Source organism: Salvelinus namaycush, chromosome 32 (assembly GCF_016432855.1).
Source record: "Salvelinus namaycush isolate Seneca chromosome 32, SaNama_1.0, whole genome shotgun sequence".
In the NCBI taxonomy this organism is placed as follows: domain Eukaryota; kingdom Metazoa; phylum Chordata; class Actinopteri; order Salmoniformes; family Salmonidae; genus Salvelinus; species Salvelinus namaycush.
Window position 1 is genome coordinate 5,570,570 of NC_052338.1, and position 19,593 is coordinate 5,590,162.

General features: G+C 42.1%; 1 protein-coding gene across 4 annotated transcripts in view; it reads left to right on the forward strand.

Annotated features, from left to right (window-relative positions):
- The first annotated feature begins 4,645 nt into the window (after nt 1–4,645).
- Nucleotides 4,646–19,593, forward strand: part of LOC120027266 (exostosin-1c) — an 87,771-nt gene continuing 72,823 nt past the window's right edge. The window contains exon 1 of one of the 4 annotated variants that reach the window (XM_038972179.1): nt 4,646–4,832. The gene's annotated coding sequence lies outside the window, so the exon portion shown is untranslated. Of the gene's footprint in view, nt 4,833–5,520; nt 5,911–17,622; nt 17,724–19,593 lie in introns of those variants that run through there. The other 3 variants (XM_038972182.1, XM_038972180.1, XM_038972181.1) reach the window with 3 other exon arrangements.

The window sequence follows — 19,593 nt, forward strand, 5'->3', positions numbered from 1 at the left end:
CTTTCAGTGTCCCTGTGTAAGAATTTCCACGACAGTGTATTAGTGTGTTTATTTTCTCACTTGGATGGCGCTTTCAGAAGCTTAAGATTAGATTGTCACAATGGGTATTGTACTTTGTAGGTACACAATAATGACAAGAATGTACACCTCAAGATATGTCATTTTAACTAGCTAAATCCTGTGTAATACCTAGTAATAACAATGTACGTATGCAGATATTACATGTACTCTGTGCACTAGTGTGTTTATTTTCTCACTTGGATGGTGCTTCCAGAAGCCTTAAAATAATGGCCAGGTTGTCAGGATGGGTGATGTACTATAAAAGTACACATTCATTTCAAGTAAGTACCCCTCAATATACACTTCATTTTAACTATCTAAATCCTGTGTAACACCTAGTATTTACATTGTACTTCTGTAGATATTGCATGTACCCTGTGGTGTATTTGTGGTTGTATTGTCTCACTTGGATGGCAAGAGTTTCAGGTTGTCATAATGAGTAATGTACACATTAATTATAATTTATTTTTTGTTATAATCTGGGATGACACCCATATCTAGAACCCAGTCATTGAGGTTGACCTACACAATATATACAAAAGTATGTGGACACCCATACAAATGAGTGGATTCGGCTATTTCAGCCACACCCGTTGCCGACAGGTGTATAAAATTGAGTACACAGCCAAGCAATCTCCATAGACAAATATTGGCAGTAGAATGGCCTTACTGAAGAGCTCAGTGACTTCCAAGTGGCACCGTCATAGGATGCCACCTTTCCAACAAGTCAGTGCGTCAAATTTCTGCCCTGCTAGATCTGCCCCGGTCAACTGTAAGTGGAAATGTCTAGGAGCAACAACGGCTCAGCCGCGAAGTGGTAGGCCACACAAGCTCAGAGAACGGGACAGGCGAGTGCTGAAGCGCGTAGCCCGTAAAAATTGTCTGTCCTCAGTTACAACACTCACTACCTGTAAGGAAGGACGCTGGAGAAGAGAAGTAGGTACGGGGAGTTGACATTTAATTTGGAACGGACAACTCTCCTTCCAGACTCACATTAAGCATCTCCAATCCAAAATGAAATCTAGAATCAGCTTCCTATTTCGCAACAAAGCCTCCTTCACTCATGCTGCCAAACATACCCTCGTCAAACTGACTATCCTACCGATCCTTGACTTCAGCGATGTCATTTACAAAATACCCTCCAACACTCTACTCAGCAAACTGGATGTAGTCTATCACAGTGCCATCCGTTTTGTCACCAAAGCCCGATATACTACCCACCCCTACGACCTGTATGTTCTCGTTATCTGGCCCTCACTACATATTCGTCGCCCAACCCACTGGCAAAAGGTCATCTATACGTCTTTGCTAGGTAAAGCCCCACATTATCTCGCTCACTGGTCACCATAGCAACACCCACCCGTAGAACACGCTCCAGCAGGTATATTTCACTGGTCATCCCCAAAGCCAACACTTCCTTTGGCCGCCTTTCCTTCCAGTTCTCTGCTGCCAATGACTGGAACGAATTGCAAAAATCACTGATGCTGGAGTCTTATCTCTCACTCTCTAACTTTAAGCATCAGCTGTCAGAGCAGCTTACCGATCACTGTACCTGTACACAGCCCATCTGTAAATAGCTCACCCAACTACCTCATCCCCATATTGTTATTTATCCTCTTGCTCTTTTGCACCCCAGTATCTCTACTTGCACATTCATCCTCTGCACATCTATTACTCCAGTATTAATGCTAAATTGTAATTATTTCACCTCCATGGCCTATTTATTGCCTACCTCCCTACTCTTCTACATTTGTACACACTGTACATAGATTTTTCTATTGTGTTATTGACTGTACGTTTGTTTATGTGTAACTCTGTGTTGTTGCTTTTGTCGCACTGCTTTGCTTTATCTTGGCCAGGTCACAGTTGTAAATGAGAACTTGTTCTCAACTGGCCTACCTGGTTAAATAAAGGTGGAATAAAAAATAAACAAATAAAATAGTTTATGTAAATATAGGTTTTTGTCTTCTTGCAATTTATTCACTGTGCATATGGACATACTGGACTCCTTCATTGTAAAAAAACAAAACATTCTGCACTTGAAAACTACCTTCCTACACCTCCCTTGGCTACTAAGGTCATGCTATTTTACGGAATGCAACTGAGAAAATGTATGTTTTTTTCCCCCATTCTTACACTGACACTTATCTAATAAGGAGTGTGTCTCATACGGTTTCAGATCATCAATTATGTATTAAAAAAAATCCAATCCAATCTCATGAATATAAATTAAACCTTTTGTGCTTTGAAATATAATTTGTGTGTTGTGCTTTGACATAGAATTAAGATCATAACATTTAAGAATATTATGAAGCTGAGCAATTATTCTAACGGTGCAAATTCACTTTAGGTTTCTTAGAGTTTTTAAATAATGTTTTATTTTGATCAGCCTACACACTGGCTCATTGTGTGGAGTAACTTAATCCTAAATGTAGCCTACTTTGTTTCCATTTGGAGAGAAAGCATCCTGGAATCACGTTGAAACTGTGACAGATGCTGTTTCTAATCTGCAGACAGCCTGCACAGGGTTGTACAATGATCTCAGTCCTGGGAGATAGCAGATAGGGGATAGGCTATGATGTCATCATGAGAGCAGCCTTGATATGGGTGTTTTCTCATTTGGTCAAAAGTCCGTCCTCCACCCTCTCTCCTCCGTCCTCTCTCCTCCGTGACCCGGAAATCGATAAGTGGTTGAGTGGTGGAGGAGATGTCAATTCATTAATAGGCGAACGGAAGAGTGTCCCCTCCCCCTCCTCGATAGTCACCTTTCATCGAGGATAGTCATGTGTATCCTACCTGAGTCCGTTGTAGAACAATTATTTAATCTCCCACACCCCCTTTGAAGCTTTTGTTTTTTGTTGCATGAGAAAAGCATGCACAAGTTTCAAAAACAATATGCTACTTATCATTGTATCTATAAAATGTCAGGCAAAACTAACTAAATTCGTTTTTAGCACTTTACACATTATAGTTGGACTCCACCCTTGTAAATGAGTGGAAAAGGAGATTCTCATTTCATACAGAGGCATTTTCATCCCAAGTTCCCTCTCCTTGCCACCTCACCGCGATTACCTATGACCTTTTTCAAAAGGAGGCGAGAGATGATGGAGGAGGGAGGATGTAGGAGTTGAGCAAAACCAAATTGAGAAAAGGACAGGGAGCATGGAGCAACCTCACAAAGGAGACAGAGACAGTGTGAGTAGTTACAACTTTTGAACACAGGGAGGCGCGAGGTGCATAGAAAATTACCAGCATTTGGGTGTGGGAGGACCACCTTGATCATACTGATGTCTTTATCATCTTCCTCATATGAGCATAAAACCCTTTCCTTTCTCTTCATTTTGATGATAGCACTGTATACAGTAGGCCTACAGAATATGTAATTGCCATTGTAACATATTAATTAGGTAACAGCCTAAGTTATGAATTGTGTGTGTGTGTGTGCATGTGTGTGAATTTAAATGTTCCATCCTTGTCCTTTCTGCTATACTGAGGAAATATATAAATGCAACATGCAACAATTTCAACGGTTTTACTGAGTTACAGTTCATATAAGGAAACCAGTCAATTGAAATAAATTCATTAGTTCCTAATCTATGGATTTCAAATGGCTGGGCAGTGGCACAGCCATGGGTGGGCCTGGGAGGGCATAGGCCCACCCACCTGGGACCAGGTTCACCCACTGGGGAGCCAAGCCCAGTCAATCAGAATTAACAAAAGGGCTTTATTACAGACAGAAATACTCCTCAGTTTCATCAGCTGTCCGGGTGGCTGGTCTCTGACAATCCTGCAGGTTAAGAATACGGATGTGGGGGTCCTGGGCTGGCCATTGGATGTACTACCAAATTCTCTAAACCGAATTTGGAGGTGGCTTATGGTAGAGAAATTAACATTCAGTTCTCTGGCAAAAGCTCGGGTGGACATTCCTGCAGTCAGCATGCCAATTGCACCCTCCCTCAAAACTTGAGACATCTGTGGCATTGGGTTGTGTGACAAAACTGCACATTTTAGAGTGGTCTTTTATTTTCCCCAGCACAAGGTGCACCTGTGTAAGGATCATGCTGTTTAATCAGCTTCCTGATATGTCACACCTGTCAGGTGGATGGATTATCTTGGAAAAGGAGAAATGCTCACTAACATGGATGTAAACAAATGTGTGCACAAAATTTGAGAGAATTAAACTTGGAAAATGTCTGGGATCTTTTAATTCAGCACATGAAACATGAGAACAACACTTTACATGTTGCGTTAATATTTTTGTTCAGTATAGATTACATTATATTACAGAAAAAGTCAAGATGCAAGACTAGTTTAGATTTTTGTTCAGTATAGATTGCATTAAATTACAGAAAAAGTCAAGATGCAAGACTAGTTTAGAGTTACGCAATGTTTATCTTGGAACCAAATCAATTGCCGACATATGTTCGGTTCACTTCAAAGTCGAAGCCGTTCTGTGCGCGTAATTCAGTGGTTCCGAAATCCTCCAGTTGCGCGGAACCGCTGGCCAGATCCAGATGTGCCTGTTTTCTTTAAATACAGTTTGCGAGACCGAGGTACCTCCGCACCGCGAGAACCAATCACAAACGCCGGGGGCGGGTCGTCTTTGGAATGTTGTGGATGTTTAAAATGGACAACTTGTCGCAGATACCCCAATACCGGTATCGAATAATAACCTGTGCATTCATGTGGAGGTGATTTGCAAATGCTTGGTCGAGGAGTGAAAAGGAAATCGCCTGAGCGGGGAATTGCGCTTTGTTTCCCCCCCGGTGAGGGTGAGTTCTCGGTCCAGAGAAAGCAGGCGGATTGCACTGGCAATGTAGCCCGGAGACTATTGCTGGGCGCTCTTATTTCTGTATGGCTGTTCAATAGCCTATATCAATGACTGCATATTGCACTCCGGAAGTAATCTCCAGGATTATCTTCAATCACATAATATAGACAAGTGTTTATAGACGGAGAAGTGATCCTGCATGTGACATCGTGCACAGTGTCCAAGGGCATTGTGCCTCTTCAATGTTCATATTTAATATCAAGGGAACGAGCATAGCATAACCTACGGAGTCTGCTTGATCGGCTAGGTCCCTACTGTCACTGTTCACATATTCTACGAGTAGCCTATGAACCGATGGCAGCGCATTTGAGTGCTTGGTCTATTTGTCGCCACCACTCAATTGTTTATTTCTCCTATGCATTGTTTCCATACCTTTTGCCGAATTGTTCCAACGGCCTCGACACACTCACGCTCAGATAAAGGGAGTGCAAATACGAGTGATAGACACTTGTCGTGACAAAGGGATAGGCTGCAGTCTATTTACCAATAGGCTAGCATGTCGTGGCAAGTTGAATATTGAGTGAGAGTGAATGATCTGAAATACTGTGTTCATTTCCTTGGTGCACAGAAAGCGTGTGGTTTAATGTGGCTCCAGGTAGTGCGAACATCAAAATTACGCCACTTGTGGAGAGGGAGAAAACTGTAGCCTGTGAGCACAGACAGGGGCGGAGGGAATCGCCTCGGTGAGATTATTTGTATGGACGCGCCCTGAGTGATTTGCGCGTGTCAGACGTGTGTACTCAATCATGTTCTCGAGCTCGTAAATCGAGAGGACCGCCAGTGCGAAGTGCCTCGACCGGGCATTCAACCCCCGTGCCGCTAAAAAGGACGCTCAACTTGTACGCAAACAAAACGTGCCGCTGTAGCTAGAGGAGCGTGCAATGACAGATTTTGTTGACAAGTTGCTGACAACTCGGTGAATATTGCCGACAAGGACTAAATACTTTCTTTCGAAAGTGGATAACACAGTCTGCCTGTCATTTCCGTATAACCACAATTAAGGACCACAATAAGTACAGGTAACAACACAATAACCTAGGCTACTATTCAACTGTCTGCTTGTTTTTTGAGAATTAAGAATGATGTAGAAAATTATAAAGGTAGACTTTTCTCTGCTTCAGAAATGATCTAATGTGGGTGTAATTTTCTTGATGCAATAGAATGATGGCATTCGTAAATGACATTTCAAATCTATTAACATAACATTATGCATGACTGTGTGTTTGTCTTGGATATGCCCTTGACACATTTTGAGTTGTGATGATGGATGGCCCTGTTTTTTCAAGTGTGGATGCTGAGAGATGTCTTTCTTGCACACTCCAATTGGATACTGACTGAGCAATGGAGCTCAGAATCCCCAATGTCAAGAGAGGTGTCAGAACCAATTCAGTTGTGAGGTATTAGGGTGGGAAATGAAATGGTGACATCCCATGACAATAACTCATTTATGGTATCGACTGATGAAGTGCAGCCAAGGACAGGGCCAAACTGACGCCCCAGAAATCATTTGAAACCAAAACGCAAAACCTGTGGAATGATTTCACATTCACTGCTACTAAACAGTAATAGCTTTTCAAGCTAGCTGAGGGATGGGCCTGGAGAAATGTAACAACTCTCAAATTCATAGACAGAGCTTTGGATGCAAGGATTGACCATTCATGATAACAAAATTAGTTTTAACCATGTTTTGAGGCTATACAGTGTTTGTTTACATTTACATTGTTTACAAACATTGGACTAAAACAAGCTTTCATTTGGGGTTTTAACGGGGTATGACAGTTGAACTAAGCTCATGAGACGTAAGTTATATTCTTACAGAATGAATGAGGATACACTGAGTGTACGAAACATTAAGAACACCTGCTCTTTCCATGACATAGCCTGACCAGGCGAATCAAATCAAACTTTATTTGTCACATGTGCCGAATACAACAAGTGTTGACCTTACCGTGAAATGCTTATGATCCCTTATTGATGTCACTTGTTAAATCCACTTCAATCAGTGTAGATGAAGGTGAGAAGGCAGGTTGAAGAAGAACATGGTTTGTGTATGTATGCCATGCAGAGGGTGAATAGGCAAGAAGAAATGTTTAAGTGCCTTTCAATGGGGTATGGTAGTAGGCGTCAGGCGCACCGGTTTGTGTCAAGAACTACAACGCTGCTGTGTTTTTTAATGCTCAACAGTTTCCCGTGTGTAGCAAGAATAGTACAACACCCTGTGGAATGCTTTTGACGCCTTGTAGAGTTCTCTTTCAGGATACTAGATTCTAGTTATTATTTTATCCATATGTGGAGAACGTACCCTAGTAAAGGTGTTGAAAGAATCATCATGCAGTCTGACTGTATGACTCCGCTTGAGTGTCATACCATGGTATCTAGTGATGTGGATAGGTGATTCAAAGTGACCCGGTCCCTGCTGCTCTGACAAGGATGGCGGACTCATTGCATCATGCCACACTTAATATATTACCTCATTTTGTATAGGGAAGGACGGGGTACGAGTTGGCTGCTTCTAGAATGGGTATCATAATGGCAGAAGCAATGTTTTGAGTTATAGGATTGCTGGGCACTGCCATAACAAATCAGGGCACCCCCATAAAACACTGGCACCCCATAGTCATACAAATATGATCTTTCCTTGGACTGATCATCATGTAGTTGTGAAATTGTCCTTTTTAGAATGGATCCAAGAGCACATTTTACTTTCATCCCTTGTAGTCAAGGTTAGGATATTTCACTATAATCTGATCCCAGATCTGGATACAGAGGGCATCTTCTGCTTAGAGCCCCATGCAGATAGCACGATAAGTTGTGTTCCATATCCTACATGCTCTGCTGTGTGAGCAGCACTAGTTGATGTTGAGCTTGCAGCCCTAGCAGCCCTAATTGTTCCAACCCATCTTGTATGTTTGCTTAATTAGTCGGAGTGAGAGCAGCATATTGTTGAGACATAATTACAACCCGGCTTGATTAATTATCGTTAAGGCGGTGGGAGGCTAGGCACAGGTTGGTCAGGCTAGAGGTAAACATCTTATTAACCGTGTCAGTCTCTCGCAGACTCGCACCACGCAGAGCAACAAGGTTTTATTAGTGAGAAAAGTAGTATTAGTGAGCACAACTATCAAGAAAATGTCCTCATAAAAATACCAGGGCTTGATTAGATTTATGGTGATTACGGTCCTCAGGTAATCCCTACTGAATTGAAAAATTCCACTCTACTAGCTCACTGTTGATAGAAAGAAAACAATGTTTTATGGCCATGGTCATGGATAAAAAATGTGTGTGTGTGTGTACTACCTCCATTGTAACAGACAGAAACTTGGGCTGAAAACAAGGCAAAGAGAAAGAAAACATGACATTTCAAGTCAACTAGAGGCCCATGGTGCCCTGGGCATTGGTAGGACGTAAGATTGCGCCGAAGCAGAAGGCAGACGTTTTACGTGCCTCCAACCGATTGTGTTTTTTTGTTTGTTTATCTGAGTTGTTTGTAACTTCTTTTTTTACTCATTTTGTACATAATGTACATACCGTCTCTTATGACCAAAATATCTTCTCTACATCAGGACTGCGATTACTCACCACGAACTAGCAGAATCCTTTTTCTTCTTTCACGACTCTGACGAGCCCAAGGCGGAGGACATACGGCTCCCTCGGGAACAGGCCCCAACCCCCGTGATCTGCGTGAAGAGGAGGCAGAGAAAGAGAGGCCGGAAAGCGGGCTGCCTTCTGAGAATTCGGGGGCGATCGAATAAACCCCCACTTCGTCAATTCTGCTAGCAAACGTGCAATCTTTGGACAATAAAATCGACGAGATACGGGGAAGATTAAACTACGAAAGGGACATTAAAAACTGTAACATCTTATGCTTCATGGAGTCGTGGCTGAACGACGACAATATCAACATACAGCTGGCTGGTTATACGATGTACAGGCAGGATAGAACAGCGGCGTCGGGTAAGACAAGGACCGTCGGACTATGTATTTTTGTAAATAACAGCTGGTGCACTATATCTAAGGAAATCTCGAGCTATTGCTTGCCTGAGGTTGAGTATATCATGATAAGCAGTAGACCACACTACCTACCAATAGAGTTATCATCTGTTTTCTTCGTAGCTTTTTGCATACCACCTGAGTCAGAGGTTGGCACTAAGATAGCATTGAATGAGCTGTATTTCGCCATAAGCAAACAAGAAAACGCTCACCCAGAGGAGGTGCTCCTAGTAGCCGGGGACTTTAATGCAGGGAAACTTAAATCAGTTTTACCAAATTTCTATCAGCATGTTAAATGTGCAACCAGAGGGAAAAGAACTCTGGACCACCTATACTCCACACACGGAGACACATACAAAGCTCTCCCTTGCCCTCCACTTGGGCTATCTGAACATAAGTCCATCCTCCCGATTCCTGCTTACAAGCACAAATTAAAGCAGGAAGCACCAGTGACTCGGTCAATAAAGAAGTGGTCAGATGACGCAGATGCTAAGCTACAGGACTGTTTTGCTAGCACAGACTGGAATATGTTCCGGGATTCCTCCAAAGGCATGGAGGAGTACACCATATCTGTCATTGGCTTCATCAATAAGTGCGTCGACGACGTCGTCCCCACAGTGACCGTACATACATACCCCAACCAGAAGCCATGGATTACAGGCAGCATCCGCACTGAGCTAAAGGCTAGAGCTGCCTCTTTCAAGGAGCGGGACTCTAACCCGGAATTTTATAAGAAATCTTGCAATTCCCACCGACGAACCATCAAACAGGCAAAGCGTCAATACAGGACTAAGATCGAGTCGTACTACACCGGCTTTGAAGCTCGTCGGATGTGACAGGGCTTGCAGACCATTACAGACTACAAAGGGAAGCACAGCCGAGAGCTGCCCAGTGACACAAGCCTACCAGACGAGCTAAACTACTTCTATGCTCACTTTGAGGCAAATAACACTGAAACATGCATGAGAGCACCAGCTGTATGGGAGACTGTGCCATCATGCTCTCCACGGCCGATGTGAGTAAGACCTTTAGACAGGTCAACATTCACAAGGCCGCAGTGCCAGACGGATTACCAGGACGTGTCAGGATTTGATTTGATTTGATTGTCCCTGTATTCTCTTTTTCACAAAAGCACTTTCTGAGATGACCGCAGACTGATATGACAGCATACAAACCTTCACCACAACCTCAGTCGTTCCTGGTCAGGTTTTCCCCACAAACAGATATGTCCCCACAAACACACATGTCCCCACAAACACACATTGCATGGCCGAATAAGGCTAGGATTAAGAAGCCCTTGGAATCGCCGCTATGGCTCTCCAGCCTTTAATGACAGAGACCAGCATTTCATTTGAGTCTTGTCGCCTTTCACCTCACCGCAAAATGTGTTTTTTCTTCAGGAACAGTTCATTTCCCTGGATTAACATGTGTGTCCAGCTTTAGTCCAGTAATCAAACGTACATGTGGGTGTGTGTGTGCAGGAAAACACACATGCGCACACACACACACACAGCCTACTAACTGAACACGTTGGCAGAAAGGCAAACAAGTAGGAGTTCCGGATTTGAGTCTCTGTGTAACTTTATCAAGGAGATTTTTAACCCTTATTTTACCAGGTCGACTGAGAACACATTCTCAGTAAGACACTGACTGACAACTCTTTCTTTTTAAAAACAGACGCCGCTGATCTTCGTGTCCGTTTACGGTCTGCTTTATATACCCACGCAAATCATCTCTGACATAATAGTATTGCCTCCCCATGCACAGAGGAAATGACTACTTCCTTCAGAGTTCAACGCACGCTCATTTCGGTTTCTATCAATGCCTTCATACACTTTCCCTACCCTGCTACCTTCCTGTATTATTGCATCTGAGTTGTAGTTGACGGTTGCTGTAAACACGATCCAATCTACTGAGGATTCAATTCAATTGCGTTTCCTTCGATAGTTGCAGAGACACTCTAGTTGGCCTTGTGGGAACAGCAGGCAAAGTTGAGGGCAGACGGGCAGTCGGGCAGTCCTCGAGGAGGAGGGATGGATGGAGGGATGAGCTTTGAGCAGGCCGCTAGACCAGCTGTCACGCTCACTGACTGAAACATGTGAACTGACAACAAACCCAGAGACAGAGACTAGGATGTAAGAATGTGGGCAGAGACGTTAGGATGGACAAGAGAACTTGGAGCTTGTTTGTCTTACTAATAAAGAGATTTCACAAGGGACAGTCTACACCTTTTAATGTTTACTGTGTGGCTTTTCATGCTCAGTGCAAACACACAGGTGGCAAGTAGATATGTTGTGTATAAATAAACACTGGGGTCGTTCCATGCAGGGTTGGAGGGTAACGGATTACAAAAAGACGGTAACTGTAATCCGCTACCAGCAAAAATATTGTAATCAGATTACAGATACTTTTGAAAAACTCGATGATTACTTTGAGGATTACTTTTAAATTCAGAATGACATTCAAATCAGCATTGAAAAAAGGCGCAAGTTTAAGTTTGTTCCACCTGAGCGTATGACTGCTGTCGGCATCCAAAGATTATCAAACTTGAATAAAGGCTTGGATGTAAGGATGACAGCAGTGGCGTAGTCTACGGAGATACGGATATCACTTATTATTGGTATCTACATAGCGCATTGATGTGAATCACACTGCTGCTCTCTCATTCAGCTATTTGCGCCTTACAGGTTGTGGATGGCTGTTCACAAATCTAAACGTGTATTTGAACCCAATAATGATAGAATTCAAGAAATTTAAACTGCCTATCAATCATTGTTTTTGAAACCAGTGGACAGTGAAAAATGGGCTCTTGCTGCACAGTGCGGATCCCAGCCTACGGAATAAAAGTGGGGCTAATTCATGCCAATACATTGTTTTTATCCATAGGCCTGATGGACACATGTTCAAAGGGGCAATATTTTGATAGACTTAAAGGGGCAATCTGTAGTTGCTACATCCATTTTTGGACTTATAAATTATAACTTACAAATGCCTCATGAGCTTAGTTCAACTGTCACAATCCATGAGAACCCAAAATATAACCTTGTTTTTCTCCAATGTTAAAATAATAATGTTGATATCATGGATGGTCAGTCCTTGTATCCATAGCTCTGTCTATTAATCTGAGAGTCGTTATATTTCTCCAGGACCATCCCTCAGCTTCTGACCAAAACAGAGGCGGGGCGGCCGTTTTGTTATTGTTCCACCTGTGGATTTGCCCTTTAAACAGCTGCATTATTATCAAGATATTAAAGTGTCACCAAACAAAACGTTTAACCATAGGCCTATAGCAAATGCAGCATATTGCATTCATTTTTCACATGTAAATAGCACTTTTCAGTAGTGCTCAAAGCATGCCATTCCATGAGCGTAATTTTTTTTTCTCCAACTCGAATCAATGAGCACAATCAGTCCTCCATGACAACACAATCATTAACAACAGAGTAGGGCTGGCTAAAAAGTCCTTCGTTTTGGGGTTATGCTCAGATAAAACAATTTTGGCTAATCTATACTTCCATATTTCCAAGTCTTATAAAGGTGCCACTACATCCCAGGCTGTGTCACAGCCGGCCGTGACCGGGAGCCCAATCGGGCGATGTACTATTGGCTCATTCATGCTAATATATATTTTTTTATCCATAGGCCTAATGGACACGTTCAAACTTGCATACTTTTGATAGACTTAAACAAAATCATTAACAACAGCGTAGGGCTGGCTAATAAATCCTTAGTTTTGGGGTTATGTTTAGGTAAAACAATTTTGGCTAATCTTTACTTCCATATTTCCAAGTCTTATTCTTGAAGATCAAGGGGTGTAACATTTATTGGAATGACTGGAATTCTGATAGACTTTGGTTTTTAAATGTAAAGATCTAATTTAATCGTAGTATTATATGTACAGTATTATATGTACAGTAGTAGAAAGCGATGGGTCAGAAGAAGCCTACATAACCATCCCATAAAGTAAAATTGAACATCCATATATGGCCAGCTATGTAAACTTTTTAACATTGATTTATCCTGCAATAGATTGTGTTTCAATTGGTAACATATATTTTTGTCTTCTTCTAATGCCTCTTTAAGGGGAATGTAATCTAAAAGTAACTGAATGTAATCAGATGACGTTACTGAGTTTGGGTAATCCAATAGTTACATTACTGATTACAATTTTGGACAGGTAACTAACGGATTAAATGACAATGATTAAGAAGAATCCACATTTTTATTTAACTAGGAAAGTCAGTTAATAACAAATTCTTATTTACAATGATGACCTACCCCGGCCAAACCCAGATGACGCAGGGCCAATTGTGCGCCGCCCTATGGGACTCCCAATCACAGCCGGATGTGATGCAGCCTGGATTTGAACCAGGGACTGAAGTAACACCACTTGCACTGAGATGCAGTGCCTTAGACTGCTGCGCCACTTGGGAGCCCAATGAATGGTCAAATTAATGAATGGTCAAGCGCCACCCACAGACCCCCAGTATACAGTATCAGTTCTCTGTGCTTACAGTTAGTGCATTAATCTTAATAATAAGATAAGTACATTTGAACTCAATGAAGTAGCTATCAGCAAAGTCAGAACTAGTAAGGAGGGGAAAAATTAAGTGTGAGTGTTTTTCATTGTATTTTTTTTGGGGGGGGGGGTCAGGGTCAGAAGTGGGGGTGCTGTGGGTTTATTTACGATACTCTTTGAAGAGGTAGGGTTTCAAATGTTTTTGGAAGATGGGCAGGGACTCTGCTGTCCTAGCTTCAGAGGGAAGCTGGTTCCACCATTGGTGCGCCAGGACCGAGAAGAGCTTGGACAGGGCATCCCGTAGGGATGGGAGGGCCAAGAGACCAGAGGTGGCAGAACGAAGTGCTTGGGATGGGGTGTAGGGTTTGAGCAGAGCAAGCATTTGACAAGTTGTATGACGCTGCGACTTGGAGTATTGTTTATTCATACTATGTCATTTTTTCTCAGTGAATTTGTGATGTTTTTTCCCCTGTTCAGAGAAATTAGCCATTGAAGTCTCTTGCATTTTCCCCATAAATTAAGTGAAATGACCAGGTTTTGATGACTAGATGCCGCTGTTCTTGCTACTGCCCCCTTATTAATTTTGCTGGTCTCTTTTGTCCATCAAATGTATGACAACATTTTCGTTGCAGCTTTGGGTAGAAAACCAAAAGCTTTTGCTCATAATGAAAAGAAATGCTGTGCTCATCCTCACATTTCAATCCATTCAACCATGAAAGCAATTCAGTTTGCCCTTCTCGTAGCAACCTAATTCTTCAACCCAAGAGGGCTATCCCTATGGTGCAATTCTCATATGTAGCCCAACAATGTGATGGAGAAATGGGCTAGTGACTAAAATGTTGGGACAACCCTAATAAAATAATACAATTATAAACCATTGCATGTTAGTCTGTTTGTCAATACAATTATTGGAAAACATCTCTGTTTGATTAGTGACATTTACCATTAAACCCAACCCAATACCATTGCAAAATACTATACAATGTGTGTTTGTGACTTTTACCGTTGAAAACCCCTTAGAGACCATAACATTGAAACCATTAGAACTGCTGTAGCCTAATAGTTTGCTTGTTCAAGAAAAACACACAGGGGTGGTTTCCTGGACACAGATTACGTCTAAGAGAAGGAAAAACAGAAGTGCTTTCACGGAGGACTGGCTTAAAATTGTGAGGATGACCAGAATGCATTTGTGCAAAAGCTATTGGTTTTCTACCCAAAGTTGCAAAGAAAATGTTGTCATACATTTGATAAACAAAAGATGTGAGTAAACTGGATAAAAGGGCAGTAGCAGGAACAGTGGCATCTAGTGGGTAAAACCTCGTACTTTCATTTAATTGACTTGGAAAATGTCCTGTTGACTTCAATGGCAAATCTCTAAAATACATCACCAAATTCACTGAGAACACATTACATAGTATGAATAAACAATATTCCCAAGTTTCCCGAGTAGCGCAGTTGTCTAAGGCACTACATTGCAGTGCTGAGGTGCCACTACATCCCAGGCTGTGTCACAACCGGCCGGTGCACAATTGGCCCAGTGCCGTCCGGGTTAGGGGAGGGTTTGGCCGGGGTGGGCTTTCCTTGGCTCATCACGCTTTAGTGATTCCTTGTGGCAGGCTGGGCGCCTGCAAGCTGACTTCGGTCATCAGTCGAATGGTGTTTCCTCCAACACATTGGTAAGGCTGACTTTCGTGTTAAGAAAATAGTGTGTTAAGAAGCAGTTTCGGAGGACGCAGCGATGAGACAAGGTCGTAACTACCAATTGGATATCACAAAATTGGGGAGAAATTTTTGTCAAATTACGACAAAGTACTCCAAGGTACAGCTTGGGGTTTGTGGAGTCTGTGGGTGGCGTTTGGATTCCTCACATCTTCATCATTGTTAAGAAGAGGTTTTTGTGCAAATCGGATGTTGGGTACTATATTTATTGAATATTCTATGAATCCTATAAATGTATGGACAATTTGGGTGCAATCAATTAGCTTAATTTCTCAGAGATCAAATTATATTTAAACAAAATAATGTTGCAGAAATGCCTATCTTTTCCATTTCTAACTACAGAAATAATTTCAGAACAATCTGAGATGGTGGGTGTCAATCCTCTTTCTTGTGCTTTTTGGGGTGGAGGGAGGAGATTCTGTAATGCTCTGACGACCCATCTTCTTTCTTGTGTGTTGGCCTTAACACAATGCATCGCAGTATCTACATCACGCATCTCAAAAGTCCTTCTTACTTGAATTCATTACTTACCTTAAAAGGCAAGTCACTGTCATCTCAAGGCTGTATTCCATAGAGATACTGTGCTCTTTTCAAGTCTCATGTCTTCGAGTGAGATAAATTACTGAAGAATTTCCTTGGCTGCTTCTTCTTCTGGGTTTTTAGACAGCATCCACACATTCTTTCACCCCATATCTCAAGGCTAAGCTGAAATACTTCACAGATTCCTTCTTGATCTCATCTTGTGTCTGACATCAACGTATTGGTGGTGGAACTAGAAACGAGTCCAAACCCTTGTTTACCGTATGTGTCAAAGCTTCCCAATCCTGTCAGACCAGTGATCAACCATACAAAAGATGGAAGGAAGGAAGAATGGGAAGGATGCAGTCTAAGATCTTCCAACAAGAACCCTGAAGGTTCACCTCTGTCTGAACCCTGTACTTTCCCTTAGGCTCCGCAAGGCTCCTCAACAGACACTGTGGTCTGTCTTATTGCTAGGCCCCACCATACTGATCCATTCATCGTTGATGTGTGACAGTGGAGCCACATACAGTGCCTTCAGAAAGTATTCACACCCCTTTACTTTTCCCACATTTTATTGTGCTACAGCCTGCATTTAAAATGGACACAATACCCCATAATGTCAAAGTGGATTTTTGACAAATATTTGACAAATTAATTTAAAATGAAAAGATGAAATGTCTTGAGTCATTAAGTATTCAACCACTTTATTATGGCAAGCCTACTTAAGTTCAGAGGTAAAAATGTGTTTAACAAATCACATAATAAGTTGTATGGATTCTGTGTTCAATAACATTATTTTTTAATGACTACCCCATCTCTGTACCCCACACATATAATTATCTGTAAGGTCTCTCAATCAAGTAAGACATTTTAAGCACAGATTCAACCACGAAGACCAGTGAGTTTTCCAATGTCCAGAAACGAAGGGCCCTGATTAGTAGATGTGTAAAAAGGAGAAAAAAACAGACACTGAATATTTATTAATTAGGCTTTGGATGGTGTATCAATACACCCAGTCACTACAAAGATACAGGCGTCCTTCCTAACTCAGTTTCCGGAGAGGCAGTAAACCGCTCCGGGATTTCACCATCACCAATGGTGATTTCAAAACAGTTACAGAGTTTAATGGCTGTGATAGGGGATAACTGAGGATGGATCAACAACATTGTAGTTACTCCACAATACTAACCTAATTGACAGAGTGAAAAGGAAGCTTGTGCAGAATAAAAAATATTTCAAAACATTCATCCTGTTTGCAACAAGGCACTTAAAGTAATACTGCAAAAAAAAGTGGCAAAGAAAGGAACTTTTTGTTCTGAATACAAAGCGTTATGTTTGGGGCAAATCCAGCACAACACATCACTGAGTACCACGCTTCATATTTTCAAGCATCGTGTTGGCTAAACATGAGTATTTTTTTGACATGAGAGTATTTTTTTGTAGATCTGTGGATTTTTTTTTTACAATTAAATCCATTTTAATCCCACTTTGTAACACAATAAAATGTGGAAAAAGTAAAGGGGTGTGAATATTTACTGAAGGCACTGTACTCTCCAACCACTCTCTTAGCAGTCTACGTAACTCCTTCTACAAGGTCTGCGTGCGTGCGCGTGTGCGTGCGCGTGTGTCTGTGTGTGTGTCTGTGCGTTTGTACATTACCAGTCAAAATTTTGGACACACCTACTCATTCCAGGGTTTTTCTTTATTTTTACTATTTTCTACATTGTAGAATAGTAGTGAAGACATCAAAACTATGAAATAACCCATGTGGAATCATGTAGTAATCAAAAAAGTGTTAAACAAATCACAATATATTTTATATTTGAGATTCTTCAAAGTAGCCACCCTTTGCCGCTTAACCCGGAAGCCAGCTGCACCAATGTGTCGGAGGAAACACCATTCAACTGACGACCGCAGTCAGCCTGCAGGTGCACAGCCTGACACAAGGAGTCGCTGGAGCGCGATGAGCCAAGTAAAGCCCCCCCGGCCAAACCCACCCGGACAACGCTGGGCCAATTGTGTGCCACCCTATGGGATTCCCGGTCATGGCCTGTTTGTGACACAGCCCAGGATCGAACCCAGGTCTGTAGTGACACTCGGGAGGCCTTAAAATTATTAGTATTTTTATTTATTTTCTTATGTTTTTTAAGTACATTTTTAACCGGTTCTCAAGATTTCAGAATAAAGTTTATTTTCCCGGAACACTAGAGATTCCCGCTTCCTGTTCTCGTTCCTCAAAAAATTCCGTTATTTTTCACTTCCCTGTATCTGTTCCAACCCTTGCCTCAGGTTGGCTTTTTCTGTCAGATTGGATATTTGTCTCAGCTGTGTGAGAGTATCCTGAGGTAGATTGAGTTTTACTTCAGCAGGAAAGGCAGGGGATATAAAGCAAAAATAAATTCAGAAAGGAAAATCAATATGTTAACTAAAGGAGCCGGTAAATTATTGATGAGGACTATGTAGTGGGATCCGTAGTGTCCTTACAACTTTGTCTGCTTGCCACTGTTCTGTGGGAGAGGAGCTTGGCTGAGCCAAAAACCAACACCCAGAATCTCTAAGGCTCTCAGTGAGCTCACTATCTGACACTACCTGATGTTCACTCACTTACACACAAGCACACACATACATGGACACATACACACACACACACAAATAGTCACAAGAGGCCTGCATACAGACACATAGTCATAAGCACCTGCATACACACTCAAGTACCATACATACACATGATTGTATTTAAACACACACAGACACAATGAGTTGGAAATGAATGTTTTAGTAGTCTTTCAATTTACATTCAAAGGACATTATGTATAGTATCACAATACACTGGCCTAATGAGACAATGCATTGTTGATCAATATCAGGCTCCATACATACAGGTGATAACAGGGAGAACAGGGAGGGTGGCCTTCAATTCCGCATGGATGGAGAAGGTAGAGGAATGTGAGGGAGAGGTAGAAGAGAGGGAGGGAGGTAAAGAGAGGGATGAAAAGAGAAAGCGAGGGAGAGCAGGTGAGACCTGAAAGCTGCCTTTGTGTGGCGGCTGGCAGTAGGAACACTGGTCTGCTCTGTGAGGTTTTCCACACGCACGCACACACACACACACACACACACACACACTTGGGAGTTATGGGGGGTGCTTGGGCAAACATACCGTGTTGAAAACCGTTGCATGATGTTTTCAAATATCACACAAAAAAACCTCTCTCCACACCCCAAGATTAACGGACGTTACAGCGCCATAAAGTGGCTCTATTTTTTCCCTTTATTTTACAAATCTCCATTTCAGTGGCTAAACGGCTCCCCATTTCCCCCTCCACTGCATCTCAACTGTATCTGATGCTGTTCAACTGGAGCTTGAAGTGCATGATAACATCAGAGCTGGCTGCTTCATGTTCGGCATACAAAACAACACGCTTCCAGGACTGGACGTCAATAGCATAACCAGACCAAACATTCAAACGACTTTGACCATTCTCAAATGTAGAGATAGTGGGGGGTATATTTAAACGTTGAGAGTCTCTTGTTATGTGTGTCTTGTCAGAGCTGTCAGCTATGTGAACTGAACTGAACGAGCTCTGTGTTTTGAGGAGACTAGCTTTAATCTTCAACAGAGTTCTACATAAAGATTTGATCAGTTCAGGTCAACTTAAGAGGGTTTTATAGCCTAAAGTAGTCCAACTGCACTGTCATGTGTATGAAATTACCCTCCGTTGGGCTAATTTATTGCTGAGTCTGTACACGCTTCATGCTGATGCTGATGTATGTGTATGTTTTGGTTTATACAGTATATCTGTATGTTGGTATAAGGGTGTGTTGTGTGCTTTACATAATGGTCCGTTGCTGAATCATTTGAGACAGTGTTCCTTGACTTGTTAATGTACCTAGTGCTGCATCTGTGCTGTTGAGTGCTCCTCCGGTTGTGTACTGAGCTGTGATCTCGTTTGTT